Source organism: Camellia sinensis, chromosome 2, assembly GCF_055761805.1.
Source record: "Camellia sinensis isolate YWXY chromosome 2, ASM5576180v1, whole genome shotgun sequence".
NCBI classification, from domain to species: domain Eukaryota; kingdom Viridiplantae; phylum Streptophyta; class Magnoliopsida; order Ericales; family Theaceae; genus Camellia; species Camellia sinensis.
Genome location: NC_138962.1, coordinates 201,005,869 through 201,013,356, shown reverse-complemented (window position 1 = coordinate 201,013,356; position 7,488 = coordinate 201,005,869).

Sequence of the window (7,488 nt, the reverse complement as noted above, 5' to 3'; positions counted from 1 at the left end):
ATTCGGCCTATACAAAACAGTAAGATAGTACAGAAGGAGGAATTGTAAAACACCCCTAAACCTTAGCATGATAGGCTCGGAACCTCGCAATGAGGCACGGTAGTTGGCTTGACAAAACTGGAGTAATCCGGACGCTCCTAGCCGCGGTCTGGTGCCTGAACACCTACATATATATATGAGCAGTGAGCTAAAGCCCAGTGAATAACATAATGCGTAAAAGGGTTAAGAATGAATGTCCTTACAGTAATGAAAACAGTTCATTAAATCAGTATTTCAGTCGTTCAGTTAGTACAGTCATATGTGGTACACTCATTAGCATAACAGTACAGTAAACAGTAGGTCTTAAAAGACCGAGCAGTAATGATGGCCATCAGTCAGTAAACAGTGGTGGTTCCAACAAGGGAACCGATAGATAATTCTGTCACAGTAACAGTAAACAGTAGGTGCTAAGGATGCCACAATACAGTTCAGAATATAGGACATACATTCATTCAGTTAACAGTAAATCAGTTCAGAAAACAGTACGGTTCAGTTGTTCAGAAGATAATCATTTGTCAACATATCTTTACACAATCGTTACTCACAGAGTTCTGGGCTACAGTATGCTAGAGCGTGCCTCTTCGGAAAGCCAAACCTACACAGTTACAGATCAACACACACTAAGCTACACGGTTGGGAAAATAATAACTTAATCCCTAATTGCCTCGGTGTGTTTCTACATCTATATCCTCACTAAGATGCCTTAAACTAGGCCTAAGAATGCCTAGAATGGGATGAGGATGCAAAGATGTGATCAGAAAACAGTTTCAGGATTTTCAGAAAAACAGAGTCCCGCTCGAGCTCGGGTTTCCCCGCTTGAGCGGACATGCAACAAAGGTACACGCTCGAGCGGCAAATCCCCCGCTCGAGCGTACTGTAAAAGTACTGGATGGGTGAAATCTCCGCTCGACGGACGCTCGACGCCCGCTCGAGCGTGAGACACATGCCTCCGCTCGAGCGTCCAATCCTCCGCTCGGGCGGACTGTAAAACAGTGCAAAGAAAAACTGGAGGCTCGGATTCCCCGCTCGAGCGCCACTTTCCCCGCTCGAGCGGTAGTGCAAAATCTAGAAAACCCAGATTGCACCTCCAGGCTCAAACTCATGTTTAAATGCATCAAAACCGATCCTCTTGGCCATTTTATGGTAAACTCTTATAAACTCATAGAATGACATGTTTCAAAACTCAATTTGAGAAATCAAAGCCCAAGGGTGTTTAATTCAAACTCAATTTGAAACCAATTTCATGAACATGGAGAACATGCAAACATGCATGAATTCAAACCAATTCAAAGCTTCAATTTCATGCTCTAGAGAGCCAAATCTTTCAAAAACCATGATGAGTTCATAGTCTCTTGTAAAAATATGAGCATGCATGTACAATTTTGTGAAGAACAAGCTCAAAAATGCAAGAGTATGCCATGCATGCAACAATTAAGCTACAATTCAACATGTAAGAGCCATAACTTGGCTCAAGGCTTCAATTTGCTATAAATCATGCAAGAATTTACTTAAAGTCCAGAACAAAAGAGTAGTTACTCTACCTTAGGTCCTCAATGCAAGACTAGAAGCTCAAAATGCAATCTATACTTCGATTACCAAGCAAATCTTCAAGTCAATGCACAAAATCAAGTTGTATTCAATTCACTCTCTCTCAAATTCGGTGGGAGTCAAGAAAAGAGCTGATGAAATGGTGTGTCTAAGGATAATTCAAGCCTCAAATATGGTATGAAGTGGGCCACTAAGTGGCACTAATGTAAATAAGTCCAATTCATGTAATTTGGTACCATTTAATCTAATTTAATCATACCTAATCAGTTTTCAGATAATTACACCATAAAATCACATAAATCACAAAGATCGTAAAATTTAATTAGCAGTTTAAACACTAAAATACGAACAGATCAAATAAACAATCAACAGATAGAATGCAATTCAAACAGATGTACTCAATCGATTCAGTTTCAAATTTTAGTCAGTCAGTTCAGTATTTCAATCAGTTCACTTATCAGTCATAATCAGTTCAGTTTAACAGTAATCAGTGGTTATTCGGTAATCAGTGACGAGGGTTATTACAGTTACATATCCAGTTGTACTCGAGGGGTACAACGTTGCAAATTGGATATCGGACACTAAAGACTCAAAATCCACTAATGGATATGTCTTTACCTTGGGAGGTGTTGCAGTCTCTTAGAAATCCTCCAAGCAGACATATATAGCAAGGTCGACAATGGAATCTGAGTTTATCGCATTAGATAAAATAAGAGAAGAAGCCGAATGACTTCGTAATTTCTTAGAAGACATTCCAATATGGCCAAAACCTATGCCAGCTATATGAATTCACTATGATGGTGAAGCAGCAATAGGACAAGTACATAATCATATGTATAACAATAAGTCTCGACATATTCGTCGAAGACATAATGTCGCTAGGCATTTGCTTTCACATTGAATAATATCCATAGAATATGTAAAGTCAAGGGAGAATATTGCAGATCCATTGACTAAAGGGCTAGCCATAGACCACGTGTACCATTTATCGAGGGGAATGAGATTAAAACCTATTACTTAAAAGTCGCTGTAATAGTAACCCAACCTAGTTGACTAGAAATCCCAAGATCTAGATTCAAAAGGACAACCGAATTATGGATGACTTCACTTATCACTAAGAAGGGTTTCTCCTATCCATTTCTATGATAAGAAGAGTGATACCTGCAGCTTAGTAAAATAAGCTTTGCTTTTAATGATTCTTATAGCTTGGACATCTAAGTGGGGTATGACAGGATACTCTTAATAAGCAGTCACCTATATGAGTGTGAACTGGGCTGGTTCTGTGAGAATTGAAAAGGTGAAATTCTCTAGAGCACTCATGAATTATCAAATGTTGTTTAGGGCCAAAATGAACATAATTGTAAGAACCAAATTGTGTCTGTGCATACACTACGTGTAGTTTATTGTCTTGGCTTACACAAATAGCTGAATAGTTCAAGGTTTTGTATCCACTAGTTAGCCAATAAGTCCAATATGCTTTCACTAGAGGAGGTTCAAAACCAAAAGCTACCTATCTCGATGTGGTGTATCTTCTTAATGTACTTTTTCTTTGTTTGCATTTTTTTGCATGTCTGTTATCGTGAATTCCATCTATGTGGGGGATTGTTGGAAAATGGCTTTGGAAAAATCTTACTTTTTTGCTAACTTTGAGCATTAATTAAGGTGGGACCCAAGCGTTATTTTTAACTGTTACTAATTGGATTCATATTTAAAGCCGTGCAGTAAATAACATCGTGTATTTGGTTGCTCCAAACAAGTGCTCGAAATCCTCAGCGGAATGCCACAGCTTTGAGCTTTTTCAAACCTTGCACCCCTGTTGCCTCAGTTTTGGACTAACCCTTGGTTCTTTAAGCCTGCAGCCTCAGGTGGCCTGCCGGCCACCCCTGTAGGCTGTCGGCCATCGCTTCTTAGTTGCCGGCCACTAGTCTCTTTTGTAGATATTTTGTGACAGTTGTGACAGCTATTTGCACAGATGCATGCATCTGCCCCCATGTGTAGGGCTGAATGTTTTTGAGGGAATTGCTTGGTTTTCTATATATAGAGGACCTTCCTTCATGTTTTAAAGGTTAGAAAATTTTAGAGCAAAACTTTCTCTCTCTTTCTAGCAAATTCCTACACTTTTGCTTACAAATCCTTAACCTTTGCCTATACACCCTTAACCAAACATTCTCATCTTTGAGCTAAGGCACTTTTGAGCTTGGTTTGAGCTCTTGAAGGGTGTGTTGTCTTGGTTTTGTTGCTTGAATTGCTTCTTCTCTTTAAGAGGCATAAGGTTTTGCCTCTTTGCTTGCTTTTTCTACTATTTTACTTGTTGTTTTCCAACTGATTTTGGGCTGCAAAACTTCTGTATTTTTGAGCTGAAGCTTGGGTTTTAAGGGCATTAAAGGTTGAGGGGTTGATACCCCTTCTTTGTGCTTTGTTTTGGAGGCCTTTACCCTTGTGTTTTCCACCATTTTACTATCTTTTTCTGAGATTTTAAACACTGATTTTTAGAGCTTTTTCAGTGGCCAAAATCATGTTTTGAAGTCCAAATTTGGAGGGGTTAGCCTCCCCTCCTTGTGTCTTGCTTATTAGCCTAGTTTGTGCCATATTTTAGCATGTTAATCTAGCTTTTTTTAGCTTAATTCTACCATGTTTTAGGACTTATTTTAGATTGTTTTAGCACTGTTTTGGGATGTTAGTTGCATTTGAGCCTTGTTTTGCATGCTTATAGTGTAATTGTCCTCATGAGATTGGTGTTTTAGGCCTTGGACACTATCTTGTTTGAGTTGATAGCATTTATTTATGCTTTTCACTTATTTTCAACATTAATAATCTCTGCAACCTCCCTCATTTCTTGACTTTTTATTTTGCTTTGAAAGTAGTTCAAACAACTTGTTTGTTTAAAGCATGAGATTGAGATGTCATGCTTAATGGTTTAATCTTTTTAGGGGTTCATTACCAACAGCATGATGTCTCTTTCATACCTAAAACAACTTTTGGTTTGAGCCTTCTTTTCATTTAGAGGACTTAAACTCACAATTGGACTTAATGGATTAAAGGATTGTTGGTAATTTAAAATTGAGTAACTAAAATTTAGGCTAAAAGGGATGCAAGATAATAATTTAGTTGTGGTCAATCAGACGTTAATTGAACACATGGAAGCTTGAACCATTTCATATTCATTGGTGATGAAATGATTCAAGATTCCAAGGTCACTACTTCCCTTGATCTGTCATGATAGAGAGGTGGTTTTGAGAGTCTTATTTTGTTGTATTTATTGAACTTACACACTTTGGTTCACAAGTCATCATGCAATGAAATTGCTTGAATTGGTGGTTTGTGGCTAAAGCTCTCTTCTCATTTGATTTGTTTATGAAAAGGAGAGGTGAGTTATGCAGACAACCCTTGAAAATACCCTGTGCATGCTCTGTTTGTTCTCTGTTGCAGCAAGGAGAACTGGGCAACAGTGGCCGGCAGGTGCTCGACTGGCCATCACTGGTGGCCGGCAGTCCTCATCATTGGCCTGCTGGCCACGGATGCAAAATCAAGCAGTGTGTTTTTTGAGCAGAGCAGAGTTATTTTGGAAGTGGGCAACAGTGTATGTGTTCTCTGTGCAACAGAGGCTTTCTGGAAGCAAAACCGTGGCTTTTTCGGGTGGAAACCGAGTATGCGCATGAACATCTCTTGTTTCCCGAGGTGGAGTAAGCTTAGTGCTTTAAATTGCTTTTTTAAATTGCACTTGTGTTGTAATTAATTAGTTAGTTAACTAGTTGTTTGATTTTGTTAACTAGAATAGTTAATTCATTTGTTGTAATAATTAGTCAAGTAGTTTAGCTATTTATTCATTTGTTTTGTAATAATTAATCAGCTTAGCTAGTTAGCTTAGTTCATTCGGACTCTCCTTCATGAGAGTGTAATGTAATAATGTATATGTCTTCTGACCCTACATCTTTCTCCCTTTTATTTACTAGCTTACGATGGTTAGTTTAGGGACATCATATTTCAATTAGCATTCTTCATGTTTGCATTCATTTATATTGCATGCACGAAGACTTTGTTCATCATTCTAACTGCATTGTTGGTTTAATACTTCTTTAAATACGTGCTCAGACCGCATGCTATCAAAATTGCTTTACATATCATGTTAAATAGTTGAGCCCAGTAATTGCATATTGCATGTGTTCCATTAGTCATTTCACATAGTTAGGACAATGTATTTTTCTAAAGTCATTTATCTTTTTAGCTTGGAGTACTAGGTGAGCCTTTAGGCGCTTTAGCATATTGCATGTGTGTGATTGTTGCCATGTTTAGCATGCTGACCATGAGGCTAAGTGCTTAAGTGCTATAATTGCTTGAATGCCTGTGGATGAAGGCTTATTGCTTGAATTGGAATAATTTGAGTAGTGTTTATATGCGATCACTTTTTCAAGTGGTACATATTTCGAAACAATTTTGCAAAACAAACATGACTCAAAATGTTCTAATTCTTGCAAAGTTAGTCTATACTTGTGTGTGCGCATCACATAGTAATGCTAGTCTAATAAATCGGAACAAGAGCATATATTGTACATGAGATTCATATCATGATTAGTAGAGGCCGATTTTTGATCGAGTGAGCGGGGGTGCTCAAATTCATTCATGACCTTCCCCTCTCGTATCTAAGTTCCCGAGCTGAGACAATTTTGGTGATGATGGGCACGTGGCCTTTGGCACGAGTCATGGATTTCCTAAATTTCTTCAAAATAAAATATTTAGGTGGCGACTCCGTATCTGGCAAAGTAATTCATTTTTGGCAATTTGATTCGAAATCGATTTTTCAAAAGATTTGTTAGATTTGGACTCTTTGGTGATTATCTATTTCACATTGCACTCGTGAAATTAGATTCAGAACCGCGAGAGTCCGAATTGTAGGGCTTATTTCGTATTCCGAAAGGAGGTGCGAAAAAGTTGAGCTATAAACGCGTATTTTCGGGTTCGTGGATATGGCTTTAGGTGGGTTTCCTACACATTTGTGAAATGTGCTTGTCCCATATTGGAAAGGCTTAAGAATTTACATGGGTATATAAACTCAAGCTTGGGATACGTGGGATGGGCCCCAAGGGGTCCACAAGTTTGTGGAAATGTGAGGTTATGAGTAAAGTGGGCTAGACCTATTGGAGCCAAAACAAAAATCATTCGCGCCCCGCCATCCGTCCGTTTGGTCGGTCGGGCCTGCTAGGTTGGACCTAGGTGCGGGTGCGTGGTGTGAGGTTGAGTAGGGCTTGTCCGGCCCAATACTTATCTTTTTGGGCAAAAAATTTTATTTATTTATTTTTTAATTTTGGTTTCAAAATTCAAAATAAATTGGTCCAGATTTTTTCCTTTACCAAACAGATCCCCAACAGGTTCATATTTGTTAAAATCCACTTGAACAGGTTTAATACTACTCGAATATATCTGTTTCTATTCTGAACAGATTTGTTCTTGTTCCAAAAAGGTTTTTCTCTTGTTGGTAGCTGTTCTGAAAAGCTACCAGGTTTCCTATAAATAGCCTGCCTTCCAGCAATGTTTAATCATCGAATTTCCTTCATTCTTCTTTCTCTTTTCGTCCTTATATTTCTGTATCTGTTCCGTATTTTAATTTAGGAAGAAAAAAAGAGTCACAGTAGAGTTTTGGTTCACCAGACTTGATTTTGTAGTGCTGCAAATCAAGTGTTAGTCGTTACATCCTGAGAAGTAGATGTTATTAAATCTCGGAGCACCGGAGCGAGAGCGAAATCTAGCTTAAAAAGATTGTGTCCAACACAAGTCTTGACGTTTAAAGTTTCAGTAAGCATGTAATTATGAATTTAATTTATTAAATCATTTTCTTGATTATTTATTTTTATTTTATTTATACATTTATTTACACATACATACATTCACTGTGATAATAACATA